Genomic DNA, 18,431 nt, shown 5'->3' on the forward strand with positions numbered 1-18,431 from the left:
CGAAATGTTTTCATTCCACTTAGCCAATATGTTGATGGGAATTCTAAAAAAGCTTTTGAACTAAACCAGCTTATTCTCAGGAATTAAAATGAGACTATCCTATTCCTATTAATTATACAATCTGGTCACTTCTCCCTGACTGTCCTGTTTGCCCAGAAATGACCAGCAGTCCACCGTTAATCCCTCCTGTCTTCAACCTCGGAGACCGTCTTGATTAGCTTCTTTAGCCAACCACACTCCTTCTCGGTTCCTCCTCTTACTACCTAGATTCTGGCCCCACTTCTCTACTTCCCCCAAGACTATAAAAGTCATTTCATCCAAAAAGCAATTCCTTGATCACCTATCTCTGCCTTGCTCAGTCATGATTGATTAAATCCACAAAGATATTTCATGAAATAAATGACCTTTGTAACCAGTGATGGATGTCTATGCCATGGTTGTTCCATGTTGTTAACCATTACGCTCTCCCAAATTTGCTTCATATTTCTATTTATTACATCTTTTGGTGCCTTTTTTTTTTTTAACACATCAAGGCAAACTTTTAGTTTCCCAGATAACTTCACAATATCATGTTCATTCTACTTCCTTATTTTTTCTTTCCTGTATCTTCTCTAATCTGTATTACCCTTGAAGATCCATTCTCTGTCTTCTGGGAAACCTTTCCTAACAATTTTAGTCCATAACAATTTCTTATCTTTCATCTTTTTTTCCTTTACCCCATACAGTATAATTTAGCACTTGATGATTGCTAGTAGATTCTCCATATTTCTTTTAGTCCAATCAACCCCACACCTGACAAATGGCCATTCATTCAGACTTTGCTTTTCAAACCTCTGGTGAGAAACTACTACTTCTGGAGGTAGTTCATTCCTTTTTGTTGGACATTTGCCTTGTTGCAAATTCTATCCATTACTTTTATAACTGCCCATGAGGTTCAAGTCTGATTCTTCTTCCACATGGTACTTCAAATATTTGCTGACATTTGTAGGAGAATGCCAGCTTCCTTTAAGAACTGGTAACAGAAGGAGAGGAAAAAAGGGCACAGTCAAATATATGCCAGATTTTAGGAAAGTCTATTTCCAAAGCATTCTGAGAAAAGGCAGATAGGATCTCATAGCTTGCAATTCTAGCAAGAAGGTTAACCCTACAGGAAAAAGAAACTATAGAATGAAATTCTGAAGACACTAACAAAAACAAAAACAAAAATGGCCTTTATCTAAAGAGATCAGAGTGAATGGACAGAGAAATTGACCAACCAACTTAGAGATGGAGGAAGAAAAATATGTAGAAGATGGGAAACAAAAGGAGTATGTGGCTGTGTAAGAATAGTGTCAAGAGTTTAGAATAAGCTGAGGTTGATGAGAAAATGTAGGATCCCCTCCCCAACTATATCTTTGGAGAATGAAGCAGCATGGTCTAGTTGCTTCAGATCTGGAAAGATCTGAATTCATGAATTCTTCTAACTCAAAAATTGGCTATGTGGACTCTGGACAATTTCCTTAATTTCTCAGGGCCTTAGGCAATACTCAAACCCAAGAAAAAGGTGTAGAATCCTTGCTTATTTACACTAGTACAGGAGGTTTCTTGACTTATTCCCCATATCCCTGAATTTCTGAAATATCACAGAAATCATAGGAATACACTCCCTTATTCTCTGAAAAAATGAAAAAAAGAAATATCAAAGGGCAGAGAGCTTTACAGTTTATGGTTGATGATGCTGGATAGAAAAACAAAAAGTGCTTAATTCTTATTTGTCTTCTGTTTCTTTTCTTCCAAGGAAAATAATCTTTGGACTAGAAAAGGGAGAGCAAAAAATGATCAACAGGGAGTTAAGATCTAAGGTATGTAGGAAGATGCTAAGGCAGTGCTTATCTTCCCATGATGAATCTTACTCAGGCCCACATGAATAACATCCTAGGGTGCTGATAAAAATTAGTGATTTTTGGAAAACTGGAAAATAGAAGTGTTAACTGGATACTAGAGAAGTAAATACTGTTCTAATTTAAAAAAAACAAAAAAGACAGGGGAGATGACTATAAATTATAGTATCCATAACGAGGATAAGTCCTGCACTGGTCAGACCAAACAGGAAATACTGTATTCAGTCCTAGGTCCTTCATAGAACAATGATGACCTGGAAAGTATATAGAAAAGGGCAAATGGAGCAGTCAAAGCCCTGAGATGATAAAATATGAGGAATAAATAAACTGGGGATATCTGGGAAAGCCAAATGGTGGAGTAGATTAGAACTGGACTTGGAATCTGGTCTCGCATACTTACTAGCTGTGTGATCCTGAGCAAATCACTATTTGCCTCAGTTTCCTTATCTGTAAAATGAACTGGAGAAGGAAATGGCAAATCACTCCAGTATCTTTATCAAGAAAACCCCAAATGGTATCACAGAGTCAGATGTGACTGAAATGAAGACAATTGTTTTTCATGAACTACTCTACTTTTTTTAAATCTCAAAAGTATTTTATGTTTCCAATTACAAATATAATTTTCAACATTAATTTTTGTAAGATTTTTGAGTTCCAAATTTTTTTTCTACCTCCCTTCCAAGGTAGCAAGAAATATGATATAGGTTGCACATGTATAATCATTTAAAACATATTTCCATGTTAGTCATGGACAACAATAATTTAGGTAAGAAAAGAAAGAAAAAAAGAATTAAAAGATGATAGCTGTAAATATCTGACCCCCCCGAAAAAAAATCACAGGGAAGAGGAAATCAATCTTGCTCTTCGTGGTTCTTGCAAACAGAAATTAGCAGTTAATTGGTAGGAGTTGCAAAAAGGAAGTTTCAGTTCAATATAAGGAAAAGTCCTATAACAACTAGATCCATACAAAACTGGGATAGACTATTCTGAGAAGTAATGAGAGCTCACTGGAGGTCTTCAAGAAGAGGCTGCATGATCATTTGTTAAATATGTTACAAGGATTCCCTGAGTGGCTGCAGAGGGCCACTAAAGTCCCTTCCAACTCTGAGATTCTGGAAATGGAAAACAAATTCAATTTAAGTGAATATGTGACATCACACACATACACACAGAGTACTGGATCACAGAATTCATATTGCTGTAGGTGATGGTTCCACTATACTCTTTTCTGGGCAGATTGTATTGGATTCTGAAAACAAATTTTAGGAAAGGCTGGAGAATATGAAATCTATTTCCTCATCTGTAAAACAGGAATAATTATTCCAAGTACCTCATAAGGTTGTTGTGAAATCAAATGAGGTAACACATGGAAAGCACTTTGCAAGCCATAACCCACTATATCAATGTCAAATGTTATATTAACAGAGAGGCAAACAGTGGTGAAACGATAGCAGATCATGATTTGAAGAAACTGGACATCATTGGCAAAATATCTGAAAGGTTTTCGGGAGGAAGAGGGATTTTTCTTTTGGTCCCAGAAGACCAACCCAGAAACAACGGGTTTATAAATCTGAGGGAAGTAGATTTCTGCACAATCTAAGGAAAATTTTTCTATAACATCAAGAGTATCTAAAAGAATGGGTGGTTTCAAGGAATTCCCCTAAGTTTCCCATCACTGGAGGTCTTCAAATAAAAAGTGAATAACCATTTTCAGATTCCTGCTTAGGGATTGTACTAATGACTTCTGAGGTCTTTCCCACTCTGACATTCTAGGACTCTTTTCCCCTGAGCTACTGAGCAGGTTTTTCTCCCCTGTGATTGGAATAAGGATACTCTATTGTCATAACTTCTAGTTTATAGGAATTGTATATTTCAAATCCAATTTATCAATATTTGGTGTTCCCACTTCTCCCATTCAGAAGGGAAGGTACAGTTCTTTCTGTTCATAAAATTAATGGAAGAACAAGTAGCTCTTTTGGGCCACTAGCTCTATAATAGAATAAAGTAATAAAAGGCAATTTCCTTTGGAAAATAATCTGTAAAGAAGCAGAGAGGTGTGGTATTTGGACACACAGAGAGTGATTGTTTATTTACTTTTAGTTCAATTTTTAAACTTTGCATGATATATTTTCCCCCACCAATAAAAGACCTTAGGATATTGGGCCTACTTTCCTGCTGTTATGAAATCCAGTCCTGTAATGGGGACAGTGAGGGGGACCTCATCAAGTAGCTCCCACCCAGGTTCCTTGAATTAGAGATGCTTAGGTCATGACTGCTTCTACTTATCCCAAAACTGTGGGCAAAGATCTAGCTCAACTGCAGCATTTAAGTGATCTAATCCTGCATCTCAATTTCTTTCAAGTTTCATAAAACCCACATTACAAAAAGATAAAATTCCTGATGAAAGTAGCTCCAATGCCCAAATAATCCCTTGTATTTTTTAATTTTCTGAAGTGCTTTCATATTCATTATTTCATTAAAGTCTCACTAAAACCCTGGGAAAATAGGAGGTCAGAGATTTTTGTTCACTTTCCATTAGTAAACAAACTGATCAGAAAGGTGTGGTTATATAGCTATTCAATGGTAAGGCTAGAATGCCCCTTAACTTTCAATGCTACATACTATTTCCTTCTCACCCCTTAAAACTGAGGGAGGATGATATTCTCCCATTCTTCAGAGGGAAGTTTGTGGGTGTTGCACTGGACTCGGGACATAAAATTCTGTTTTGTTCCCAGTTCTGCCACTAATAAGTTATGGGACAATTGGTAAGTTACTTTGTGAGTCTCAGTTTCCCTTCCCTTCAAATAAAAACAAGAGGACTTTGCTATAAGAATTGAACATAATTGCTCTCCTTCCCTCCTTCTGCCTGCCAGGTTTGGGACCTTCTTCAGGTTTACAAAAGACAATCTTACATGAAAGGGCATGATGGGAATAGAAAGGAACAGGTTTTATGCAGAGAAAAAGACTTCCGAGTCTCTATTACCTCACACAATGGACACAGAGCCAATTTACTGGGACTGACAATGGCAGAGATGCACCAGCTACAATGGGAGCCTTGCTCAGAGAAAAGGGAGAAGGCAAGGAGCTGCCCAAGAAAGCTGTTCAAGCAATAAACCATGAGAGTTTTTTTCTTTAATTTCCTCAGAGGCATAGGTTAGGAGGCCAGAAACTGCTCAGTTCCCAGCATTCCAGCAACAACCCAAAAAAGGCCTCCCTGCTGAACCCACCCCAATTTTTTTTCCGTGAGTAGGAGTTTTCTGAGGGGAAATTATTTTCAATTGATTTATGAGAAGTTAATAATGTAATAATAATAATATAGCAACTAACGTTTATATAACACTATGTGCCAGGCATATTTACAATTATTTCTCATTTGATCCTCACAACAGAAGGAGGTTGGTGCCCCATATTACAGATGAAGAAACTGGGACAAAATGATTGCCCAGGATTGGACAACTAGTTAAAGAGTTTGATAATTGGATATGAAGTCTAGGCTCAACACTATCCAATGTGCCGCATAACTGATCTTTTAATTGCCGATTTTCCTGTCTTTACTAATATTGTTCAATTTAGTTTTTAAAAATTGATTTCTGATGATTTACTACATTCTAAGAATCTATTTCTTTTTCCTGTACAATTAATGTAATCATAATGAGGATCCTTAGGGGTGGAAGACTCCTTACCACAGGGTAAGATAATAGGATTTCAACCACCTATTTCATAAGATTGTTGGCCCCTTTAAAGCATCACATGGAGGAGGTGCTAGTCTTGTTGTTGTTGTTGTAATTGCTACTCAGGAGAAGGTAAAGATTGAGAGCCCAGCTGGTCCTTAACAAAAAGGAGAAAAAGTTTTAGAATCTTTAGGCTCCTGCCTTTTCTCCCTACTATTGTCTTCGATGAAAGCAGTATTCTGATGAAGTAATGTATGGTGTGGAAGTACACACTGTAAGGGTAAATAATAAAAATAAATAAAGTAAATTAAAATATAATTTTAAAAAGTAAGGGTAAAGTGTTTTACTTTTAAGGGGAGTAGCTGTACGATAGAAGAGTTTCCTAAAGTAGAGAGTGCAATTTTAGGCATCAATGGAGGGAAACAACCACATAGGCTATTTGATGAAGCGTAAGGCTTCCTGGCTGGCTCTTCTAGTCAAGGGTGAAAAATAGAAACAATCCACCCCTCCGCAGCCCATGAATCAAGGCCAGGCTCCGCTGTGAGTCCCAACAAATAGCAGGACCTTCCTTAGTTGAAGCAGAGCCAGATCTTTAAAGTCATCAGCAGGATAAATGCTTAGTAACATCCTGCTCCAGGTGATAAGATGTCACAGGAACACCTAGCTGAAGGACTTCTCTCTCTATCTTCCCCTGGGCTGTGTGTGAGCTCTGTGTACTTTGTTTTGATAGGGCACCCCTACCTGAGCCACCTAAACCACAGTAATGCATGTGTCTGGTAGCAGTCTCCTATTTAGGTTACAGGAGGTGGGGGACTGTTTGCCCAGAGATAACGGGACTATCTCAAATCTTGGCAAGAAGGCCTCCTTCCCCAAACAGAATTTCTATTTACCCAGCCTGAAGGTGAGGGGGTTTGGCAGAGTTGCTAAAGATGCCTTGGGAACTGCTCTGGGCTACTATCCACAATCACTGTGAGCAGGAAGGATAACATTGCCTCCAGCTACTGTTGCCTTTTTCATATACACAAAGCCACTCTCCTGGCTTCATTCAGACAGATTGGACATGGTTCTATAAACAACTTGGGGAATCCTGTTCTATGAGGTAACTTCTGGTCTATGTTTGTTCAGAGAGCAAAAGTTTTACTTCTTACTGCTGGGAACTCCCTGTGTGACTGTAGACAAACTTACAGAGAAAAAAAATCTTTAGTTTTTATTATCTCTTCCTTTAAAAATAAATTAGTTATTTTTATTCATTAAAATTTTTTTTGATTTCTGAATTCTTTCTTCTTCCTACTCCTCCCCTAGCCAATGAAAAGGCAAGGAAGGTGGTCTCAGTTATATATGTGAAGAAAGGACATCTTTAAAGGAGGAAATTGGACCATATGGACCTCAAAGAACAATCTGAACCTAACATTCTAGTTATACTATCACACAAATCTTTTTAAATCTTAGAAGATATCTAGAGACAGGATCTAGACAATGCCTAGTAGGTATCAGATGTTAATAACTTCATGCTAATGAATTTTAAAATTCTTAATCACTATAACTATGGATCAATTTGTTGCTCCAGACTTTCCAAAACCTAGCTCACTTTAGCTATCTGGACAGTCATTTTCAAAGGAAGGGAGTTTCTTCAAATTTAAAAAGAGGATAATAGCATCAAACTGCTGGGATGGCTGTGAGATCAAATGAGATAATATTTGTAAAGGATTTAGCCTGGTGTCTGGCACATAGTAAGTGCTACATGTAAATGCTATTATTATTTTATTCTTTGTAGCTCTTCCTCCAACTTGTCTAAGTACTTACTCCAGTAGTAGGAGTCAATTCAAACTAATTAATCCCTTTTACTCAAAGCAGGTGCTTTATCTACAACGTGAAGCTTTGGTCTACTGGCTATCCCTCATATAATTAATGCTTATTCTCGCCTTTATGTTATTGCTGTGCTCTTTTCCTAGAGTACTGTTCAGATGGCCATTTCCCTCAATCAGTCCAAAACTTTTAAAGCCCATCTGAATGTTTAGTTAAAATGGTCGCATGAATAGTTAGAGAGGAGCTCAGCCTTCCCTAAACATCTGCAAAGATATAAAAGAGCAACAGAATAAAGAGGGATGGAGAAATGCAAGAAGAAACTACAGTATGTGCCTTTATCAAGCCTAAGATTATACAAAAAGATAGCTAGTCTCTGGTTTCTGTGGGCATTAAAAAAGGGGCACTGCCAGAAAAGCTGGCATGCACACAGATAAACAAGCCAGATGCCTCCTGCTAAAACAACAACAAAAATGATGCTCCAGGGATACCTGAAACTCAGATGGCTCCATATCTGAGGGCTGGAAGACTGTAAATCTTTTCTCAAATGAAGAAGTTCCAGGATGCAGGGCTCCAATCAGGATCCCCAGGGACACTGGTAGTTTGAAGCAAGCTGATCTGAAGTACTTCAGAAGTCCCCAAAGACTACATCACACTGAACTCAATCTGAAGTGTATGTGGGAGGAGAAGGGAAGAGAGCAGATTGGAGAGAGAAGGGTACTGAAATCAGAACTGGGAAACCATATAACACAAAAAGTGGAAGCCAGCAATAATCCAAAGACTCAAGATCAGGCCTAATTAATACAACTGAGTGTAGGAAGTGGTGAAATCTGGTTGTAGAAGAGATTTCCAAAGTAGAAACTGAGTTAGGAGAAATGAATAAATGACAAAAGATTTCAACAATACAAAAAAAATATTATAGATTCAGGGATACCCAAGACTCAAATACAGAAGGAAAGAAATAACTCCCCAACAACCACAAACAGAATACTTTAAATATTATTATTTAACAAAGTCTATAAAAATTAACCAAAAGATCTAAAACAATTAAATTTGATTGAAATGAGATGACTGGAGGAAAGTACTGAAAGGTGAAGAAATAACTTAGAACATAAGTTAGAAAATCTTACCTTACCTAAGAAACAAACCCTGAGAAAATTGGAAAAGACCAAACAAAAATCAGTGATTTCATGAAAAAACAAGAAATATTAGGAAAAAAAATTAAAAATATAAGGTGTCTAAAAATTAACATGGAAAACAGGTAAAAGAAAAATCATTTAAAATCATATCCAAAAAAAGGACTGGATACCACATTTTAAGAAAGAGCCTTCAAATCTATTAAAATGAAAAGGAAAAGGAAAAATAGAAAAAAAAATTACCAGCCACCCAAAGAAAAACTTTTAGGAATGTCATTGTCAAGATTCAAAGCTTCCAAATGGGATGAGTGGATGCCCATCAATTGGAGAATGGCTGGGTAAATTGTGGTATATGAATGTTATGGAATATTATTGTTCTGTAAGGAATGACCAGCAGGATGAATACAGAGAGGACTGGCGAGACTTACATGAACTGATGCTGAGTGAAATGAGCAGAACCAGGAGATCATTATATACCTCAACAACGATACTGTTTGAGGATGTATTCTCATGGAAGTGGATCTCTTCGATAAAGGGAGCTGATTCAGTCTCAATTGATCAAAGATGGGCAGAAGCAGCTGCACCCAAAGAAAGAACACTGGGAGATGAATATAAACTTTTTGCATTTTTGTTTTTCTTCCCGGATTATTTATACCTTCTGAATCCAATTCTCTCTGTGCAACAAGAAAACTGTTTGGTTCTGCACACATATATTGTATCCAGAATATACTGTAACCTATTCAACATGTAAAAGAGTGCTTGCCATCTGGGGAAGGGGGTGGAGGGAGGGAGGGGAAAAATCGGAACAGAAGTGAGTGCAAGGGATAATGTTGTAAAAAATTACCCTGGCATGAGTTCTATCAATAAAAAGTTATTATAAAAAAAAAGTGTTGATCCTGCCCCCTACGATGCCTCCTTCCTTCGATTGTCTGCTCAACAGGTGGGACACCCGATTCTCTCGAGAACGTATAATAAACTTTGCTTTGCTTCTAGAGATCTCTCCAGCTTTTTTTTTTAAATAAGTATCTGAAGCACACAGGCATATGCCAATCCCTAACAAATGGCACTTAGAAGATCTGGTCTCTTCAGAGTTCTGCGTTGAAGCTTAGTTTTAACAGCAGCCTAAATACTGTGATTTGAGGTCTGACCTTATTTTTATGGATTGTCATGCTAAGAAGTCACACTACATTTTGCAATTGCCAGCATATGTTGGGATGGCAAGAATGCCCTAAGGGGTAGGAGTTTGCTGAGATTCCTAGGCACTATACCAAGGGTCATCACATCCTTGTGTATGAAGAGAAGAGCTACAAAATGCCTGAGAATACAAAGAAGACATTATCTGCTCTTGGAAGCTCACAATCTTTGGGGGGAAATGATACCCAAACTAACTACCCAGCAAGTTACAGGCAACATAAATTGGAAATAATTAAAGGGAAGATGTTAGAATGCAGAGGATCTGGGAAAGGCTTCCTGTAGGAGTTTGAATTTTAGCTAGAACTTTAAAGAAGTCAGGAAAAGCAGGAGGGAGACATGAGAAGGGAAAGCATTTTAGGCAAGGGGCACAACCAGCAAAAATGTCCAAGAGTCAAGATATGTAAAAGGCCTTGTTCCTGAAAGAGCAAGGAAAGTCAGTGTTCCTGAGTCAGACAGTACAAAGAAGGATGTAAGGTTTTAAAGGAGCAGCTAAGTGGCACAGCGGATAGAACAGCAAGCCTTCAGTCAGAAATTCAATTCTGCCTTCAGACACTTCTAGCTATGTCACTCTGAACAAGTCACTTAACCTTGTTTGCCTCAGTTTCCTCATCTGTAAAATGAGTTGGAGAAGGAAATGGAAGAGATACTCCATTATCTCTGCCAAGAAAATTCCAAATGGGGTCATAAAGAGGCAGCTGACTAAACAACAATTCTGTGAAAATTGTTACAGTTTACATCTGTAAAAATAAGCTGAAGGAAATGACAAATCACATTAATATCTTTGCCAAGAAAACCCAAATGGGGACACAACTGGAATGACTACACAACAACAAAAAAATGTGGAAGAATATTGCAAAGATGGGATGCAGGGTGAAATTGACAGGCCATGGAGGGAGACTGGGGAAGTAGGGGGTAAGATAGTGAGGAGTCTAGGTTTTGAGCTTGGGGGGGATTAAGGGGATGGCTGTGCCCTCAACAGTAATAAAGAAGCTTGGAAGTAGGGAGGTTTTTTTGGGGGGAAGAATAATGAATTCACTTTTGGACATACTGGATTGAAGTTGTCTACTGAACCTCCAATTCTCGATGTCTGAAACACAACTGGAGACATGAGATTAGAGATCAGGAGAGAGGGCAGAGCAGGAAAGGTAGATTTGAGAATCACCGGCATAGAGATAGTAATTAAATCCATGGGAGCTGTACAATGACAGCACATGTTCATTATGGCTGTAAGGCCCAAGACCTTTACCTACTTTCTGAATCATCACCAAAAAATTAAATTAAATGTCAAGTACAGTCTGAATGTTGAATGTACTTAACTATATTATAATTCTGTGAAGGTGCACAATGGATAGAACATCAGACTTAGAGTCAGTAAGACCTGAATTCAAATTCAATCTTAGAAACTAGCTGTGTGATCCTAGGCAAGTCACTTAACCCTGTTTGCTTCAGTTTCCTCATCTGTAAAATGAGTTGGAGAAGGAAATGGAAGAGATACTCCATTATCTCTGCCAAGAAAATTCCAAATGGGGTCATAAAGAGGCAGCTGACTAAACAACAATTCTGTGAAAATTGTTAATCTTTTAAGAGTTATATGTAAATTCTCTTTTAAACTGAACTCTATGTGAACAAGAAATGTCTATTAAGCAGATTTATTAGTCAGTACTTCCTATTAACTGGCCCATTGGCTTATCTGTACAACTATGAAAACTAATAATTTCCCTAATTAACTCTGTAGACTTGAAAAGATCTTAAAGAATCCTTTGAATCATTAAAAAAATTTAATTTTGTCCACAGTAGTATTACTTATATTTTGTTGTATGTAATTTCTATTAGTCAGTGTTTTATAGCAATTTCTATTTATTGGTGCTAAATTCACCAAGATAACTGCATTCTCTGGTGACGATGTCAAATAATTGAATTGGCTATAATTCAAGATTCAGTTCATTCAAGTAGAGTCAGATGGTCTTTGAGAAAGTTTTTATGGGCAGCTACTCTGTTTTACCCTAAGCCTACAAGGATCTACCTATGAAGCTCTTACCCCAGCCAAGGAGGAAAGAGGGAAGACAATGAAATAAATATTAAATTCTCATCCTGTTGTGCCAAAGTTCCCTTTTGATGTCCTGATCTATTTTCCCTAATTGTCCTATTTAGTTATTCTGCCTCAGGTTATAACCATTTCCTCTTAATATTTGATGAGATAAAGATTATATCTTTAGGTTATAGACGTTCCTTCTTAATGTTTGACAGGACAAAGGTTTATCCATTTTAGATGTCATTAGAGTGTCAGTAGCCTCTCCAGTGTCATTGTGTCATCCCAGGTACCTCCCCCATTATGTCGTTGTTTTTGTTATCCTAGAAAAAAGCTTGCTCTGTGATACTTAGTGCTGGATTCTTTGAGATGATAGTCTCGTTCAGCCCTGGGACCAACATGGATCCATTGGTCCCAGTACATCTCTCCATTTAATAAATTATTGAATTGGTCTCTAATCTCTGTCTTGCTCAGTTTCTCCGGCATTACAATCCAGCTAGAGGAAATGGCACAGACAAGGCAGAACTCACAAGACACAGTGGAGAAACAAAAGAATCCAGAATATAAGGCTGAGAAGGAAGCCCAATCTGGCTTCTGACTGGGCATCAGAAATGATCCTATCCATAGATGATACAGACCAACAGAAATATGACAGAAGAGCTCCTAGAAAGGAACTTTGACATCGTCACTTGTTCCTAGAAAGGAACTAATTAGATGGCAATTCCATCCTCAGAAAGTCATTCATACTCCATAGTGGTCCTAGTACACTCTAGTTTCCTCTTTAAAAATTCAATTTAGAGTTTTTTTTTGTTTATTTGTTGTTGTTTATGACTAGAAAAGCCTAAAACAAAAAAAGAACAAAAATGACATTCACATATATAACCCTTCAATGTAGGTAATAGAAGGTATTTTAATTAATTTTTATTACATTTTAAATTCTGAATTGTCTTCCTCCATTCTATCCTGTACTGAAAAAGTCACCATTTGACATATATTGCCACACACAATCACATACAAATAAAACCATACTATGCATATTTCTTTCAGTTCTTTCTCTGGAGATGAACAACATCTTCACAATTATCCCCATTTTGCAGATTAGGACACTGTTAAATGACCTGAGCAAAATGCACTTCACTAAAAAGCAGCCTGGTAGCAGCTTTGAGAACAAATTTAGGGTCCCTAACTCCAAATTCAATAGTCTTTCCAGTACAACACAACAAACCATTCCTCTAGGCTACACTGCTGACCCATATCTACAGGACTTTCTTCATCATGCCACAAAACCTTGTTCACTCTGGAAACTCAGCATTCCACCTTCAGCCCCTATATTCTCTCTCTGATAAGCTGGTTCCTCTAAGAGGCTCCATTTTGGGGATAACTGGGTCAATTATGTCTTCATCTTCTCCAGGCTATATTCCAGATTCTGGAATTCATTCCCTTTTCCTATCTCTTTTCAGCTTCGTTTTTGGTGTTGTCTTCCTCCCTATTCCAGACTTTGCCAATGAGGTGGTAGAGTGAAGTCCAGTGGAAATCCAAGGCTGGAGAGCAAGACCATGATCACACATACACATATCATGGAATGATCCCAAGGGCAGAGATCCAAAACAAGAATGGATTAGGCAATTGTACGAACCAGTGGCACATTTGCCTTCTGTTGAGAAGCAGTTGTGGCAAAAGAATACTGAATTTGGAGTTGAGTCAGGTGAACCAGAACCTGTTTCAATATTTACTGGCCAGTCAAAATCAATGGATTTTTCTAAGCCCATTTCCCCAGTTGTAAAACGGGGATAATATTTTTTTACTACCTACCTCAGAGAATGGTTGTAAGCAAAATGCTTAGTAAATCTCAAAACATCTGAATAATCAGGGGCGTGTACTAAATTATCTCTAAACTCCAAATCTTTGATGCAAAGTTAAATATAAGGGAATATTATAGTATTACTATGTATTGACTTTCCCTGTTTCACTGGTTCTGTGGCAAGCAACTTCACTGATTCCCTTAGTCGAGTTTTATGCATTATAAGACAAATAGACTAAATGAGTGTTATTTGAGGGAAATCAAAATGAGTTGACTTTCTCAAATTATTTTCTTCCACCTCAGAGACAGGTAAGTGGTACAGTATATGGCCCACAATACCTGGAATCCCGAAGATTTTTGTTCAAATCAAGTTTCAGACACTTATTAATTTAGTGACTCTATGCAAATCATGTAACCTTTGTTTGCTTGCCTCAGTTTCCTCATCTGTAAAATGAGGATTAAAGATACTTATCTACTTCCCAGAGTTGTTATGAGGATCAAATAAGATGCTCTTTTTTTTTCTTTTTTTTTTTTTAATAATTACTTTATATTGACACTCGTTTCTGTTCCGATTTTTTTCCCCTCCCTCCCTCCACCCCCTCCCCTAGATGGCAAGCAGTCCTTTATATGTTGGATATGTTGCAGTATATCCTAGATACAATATATGTTTGCAGAACCGAACAGTTCTCTTGTTGCTTAGGGAGAATTGGATTCAGAAGGTATAAATAACCCGGGAAGAAAAACAAAAATGCAGATAGTTTACATTCGTTTCCCAGTGTTCTTTCTTTGGGTGTAGCTGCTTTTGTCCGTCATTTATCAATTGAAACTAAGGTCTCTTTGTCAAAGAAATCCACTTCCATCAAAATATGTCCTCATACAACATCGTTGTCGAAGTGTATAATGATCTCCTGGTTCTGCTCATTTCACTTAGCATCAGTTCATGTAAGTCTCACCAGTCCTCTCTGTATTCATCCTGCTGGTCATTTCTTACAGAACAATAATATTCCATAACATTCATATACCACAATTTACCCAGCCATTCTCCAATTGATGGGCATCCATTCATTTTCCAGTTTCTAGCCACTACAAACAGGGCTGCTACAAACATTTTGGCACATACAGGTCCCTTTCCCTTCTTTAGTATTTCTTTGGGATATAAGCCCAATAGAAACACTGCTGGATCAAAGGGTATGCACAATTTGATAATTTTTTGGGCATAATTCCAGATTGCTCTCCAGAATGGTTGGATTCATTCACAACTCCACCAACAATGCATTAGTGTCCCAGTTTTCCCGCATCCCCTCCAACATTCATCATTATTTTTTCCTGTCATCTTAGCCAATCTGACAGGTGTGTAGTGGTATCTCAGAGTTGTCTTAATTTGCATTTTTCTGATCAATAATGATTTGGATCACTCTTTCATATGAGTGGTAATAGTTTCAATCTCATCATCTGAAAATTGTCTGTTCATATCCTTTGACCATTTATCAATTGGAGAATGGCTTGATTTCTTATAAATTTGAGTCAGTTCTCTATATATTTTGGAAATGAGGCCTTTATCAGAACCTTTAACTGTGAAAATGTTTTCCCAGTTTGTTGCTTCCCTTCTAATCTTGTTTGCATTAGTTTTATTTGTACAAAGGCTTTTTAATTTGATGTAATCGAAATTTTCTATTCTGTGATCAGTAATGGTCTCTAGTTCATCTTTGGTCACAAATTTCTTTCTCCTCCACAAGTCTGAGAGATAAACTATCCTATGTTCCTCTAATTTATTTATAATCTCGTTCTTTATGCCTAGGTCATAGACCCATTTTGATCTTATCTTGGTATATGGTGTTAAGTGTGGGTCCATGCCTAATTTCTGCCATACTAATTTCCAATTATCCCAGCAGTTTTTATCAAATAATGAATTCTTTTCCCAGAAGTTAGGGGCTTTGGGTTTGTCAAACACTAGATTGCTATAATTGACAATTCTGTCTTGTGAGCCTGGCCTTTTCCACTGATCCACTAATCTATTTCTTAGCCAATACCAAATGGTTTTGGTGACTGCTGCTTTATAATATAATTTTAGATCAGGTACAGCTAGGCCACATAAGATGCTCTTTTTAAAGTACTTAGCATAATGCCTGCAACAGAGTAGGAACTATATAAATGTCTAAACTTTAAAAAAAATTCAAATATTTACTAAAAATATTTAAATATCTGATAATTACAATTCACTTAAAGTTATTTTGCCAAATATTGCAGATTTCAAATTCGAACCCCTCTCCTCTGATATGAAATCCAGTGGTTTTTAAAATTATTATTATTTTATAATTATTATAATTTTTATGAGAACATTTCCTGATTGTTTTACTTATGGGATCCATATAGATATTAATTTTCCTTTATGGTGCTATGGCTTTAGATCTCATGCTATCCCTTCAGGTTATAAAATCAGAGGTGAGGACAGAGCAATGATAGGAAGATGGGCAAAGTCATCCTATGTTAAGGAGGTGCTCTGGAAGTTGCAGGATTAGTGTATCAGCAGGAACTAAGGGACTTTTATATTTTTTCCTCTTATCCAAAATACCTAGCACACAGTGGAAAGTTAATAAAGGATTTTTTCTTGAATCAACTTATATCCCTGATCTGATGATGTTGTTGCCTATTATCTTATTCATTAATAGAAGATAGACAAAAATTTCATAGATTTAAGGGCCTCCTCAAATCTATGGCCTGGCTCCTACCTTTATAAGGGGCAGATAGTTTCTCCAGTCTTCCATGGCTTGATAAAAACAGTCATCAGTCACTTTCATCCAATTTCTCACAGAGGAATAGATCTCATCAGGGGTCTTTAGAGTACTGAACAAGGAATGTCCCATTCCTTCTTCTTAGTTACTTATATTTCTAGGATAGGACTGTCCACACTTATCAAGAACATAACACAGTTTCTGGTCCCCCTCGCCCCCAGTACCTTTATCAAAGAATACCCCCATGAGGACTTTGTTGTCAAACTCTTGCTGCAGAACAGATGCCAATAATAGCCTCTCGGTGTTCTTCTCTGTTACTCACAACTACAACTAACTTGCATGCTGCCATGTGGATGACAGCATAACTAGTTTGGGCATTTGGAGGTCATTTCAAACTATTTTATACTGGCTTCTTCTCTGCATGTTCCAGGTGCCAATTTGTCTGGCTGAGGCACTAAGAAACAAGAAGAAAGATGCTGGAGATTACCCTGTATGTCGCTCCTGCAAATGATTGTTCATTTTGTGTAAGTCTATTTTCCTCCTTCCCAATTCTTCCAGCTGCTAGATTTTGCCTATATCCAGAGCTTATTAAATTTTTAGGTTCCCCAGACTACCTAGTGCTGTGTGTTTTTTTATATTTAATGCCTCCAGCATATCATAACTGCATAATCTAATGTGCCTTCTGTTTCATAGCTGTCTTCTAACAATTGATCATTTCCCTTGTGTTAATTGGGGGAATAAATAAAGAGCAGACAAGTTGGACAGGTCAGTTTCAGCAAATGACTTTTAGTTTTTTGGCACTGGGTATTTAAAAAAATAGAGGGGAGAGGGAGAGAGAGAGAGAGAGAGAGAGAGAGAGAGAGAGAGAGAGAGAGAGAGAGAGAATGAGAGAGAGAGAGAAAAGAAGAAGAAGAAGAAGAAGAAGAAGAAGAAGAAGAAGAAGAAGAAAAGAGAAAAGAGAGTGAGTGTTGTTGCCCCAAAAGTACTTTTACAGAATCCAATCAAGTAGGTGTTAAAGATCCAGATCCTTTACAAAAAATATTTTTGTTTCCAAACTAATACATTTTTCCAAGGTAAAAAACTGTTCCCCCATCTTAGGCCTGAATCTTTGAAATACAATGAGTAAGAATATGTCTGGAGGAGTCCACAAAGTTCTAGGGATATAAACAAAAGTGGGCTTCTAAATATCGAACCTTTCAAAAGCAATGTGGTCTTAGGATGTTTAAGTCTGAGGAAAAGTAAATCAGGGCAAGAATCTTCTGATGGGGATATTGGGATAAGTAAATTCTTCTTTGGCTTACTTCCAAATTCTATCCATATCTAAATCAAATGGACCAAGACTATACAATATAATAAGATTTCTTTGAGAAATCAAATGAATACATTATATTCTCCATAATTAATTATTAGACAGTTCCTTTAACATCTGTATCTCAAAAAGACACTGCAAACAGGAAATGAATTTGATATAGAACTAAATAAAAGAGGGAAAGTAGTATGAATTGCTTTGGGGAAATTGCAAAGTTCATTTAAATTCTCCCTGAAACAAATCCCTCTCCTACCACTCCTCCCAAACCCACCCCAATTCTTTTAAAAAACATTATTCTTTCATCCCTCTTTGATACCCTGGAGTGGAGGATCATCTCAAAGTCAATAAGAAGGTTTTTTAACCTTTTTTAAACAAGTTATAGAATGTTACAAAACATGAGTGTTAAAGTGAGGAGGTATAAATAATGTCATAAAAGCCATCTACAACCAATTTCCTATGTGATTCTGAGTAAAAGTCATTTAGGTTTTCAGTGCTCTGGACAACTCATGATGAAGTTAAATTGGAATGAAGTTTCTGGCATGAATTGTTAGAGGGAGTTTCCTTGCCTGGGATTCTATATACCTATCAAATAAAGATAGGAGCAAAGAAATAGATGGGCAGGTCACATGGTAAGAGTGTTGGCTAACTTATAGGCCAACTGCTTCATTGTTTTTGTTTTTTGTTTTTTGTTGTTTTTTTTTTTCAAAATGTAAAAGAGAAAATGAGGATTACCTCCAGCAGATTGGGTAGATCTTTTGTGACAAACTTATGAAAGAGGTTGGAGAAGAATTGTAAAAGGTTAGTATATGGAAATGGATTATGACGTTCTTGGAGACAATTCCCATAATGATGAAATCACTGATTCATTAGGATATT

This window comes from Antechinus flavipes, chromosome X, assembly GCF_016432865.1.
Source record: "Antechinus flavipes isolate AdamAnt ecotype Samford, QLD, Australia chromosome X, AdamAnt_v2, whole genome shotgun sequence".
NCBI lineage: Eukaryota > Metazoa > Chordata > Mammalia > Dasyuromorphia > Dasyuridae > Antechinus > Antechinus flavipes.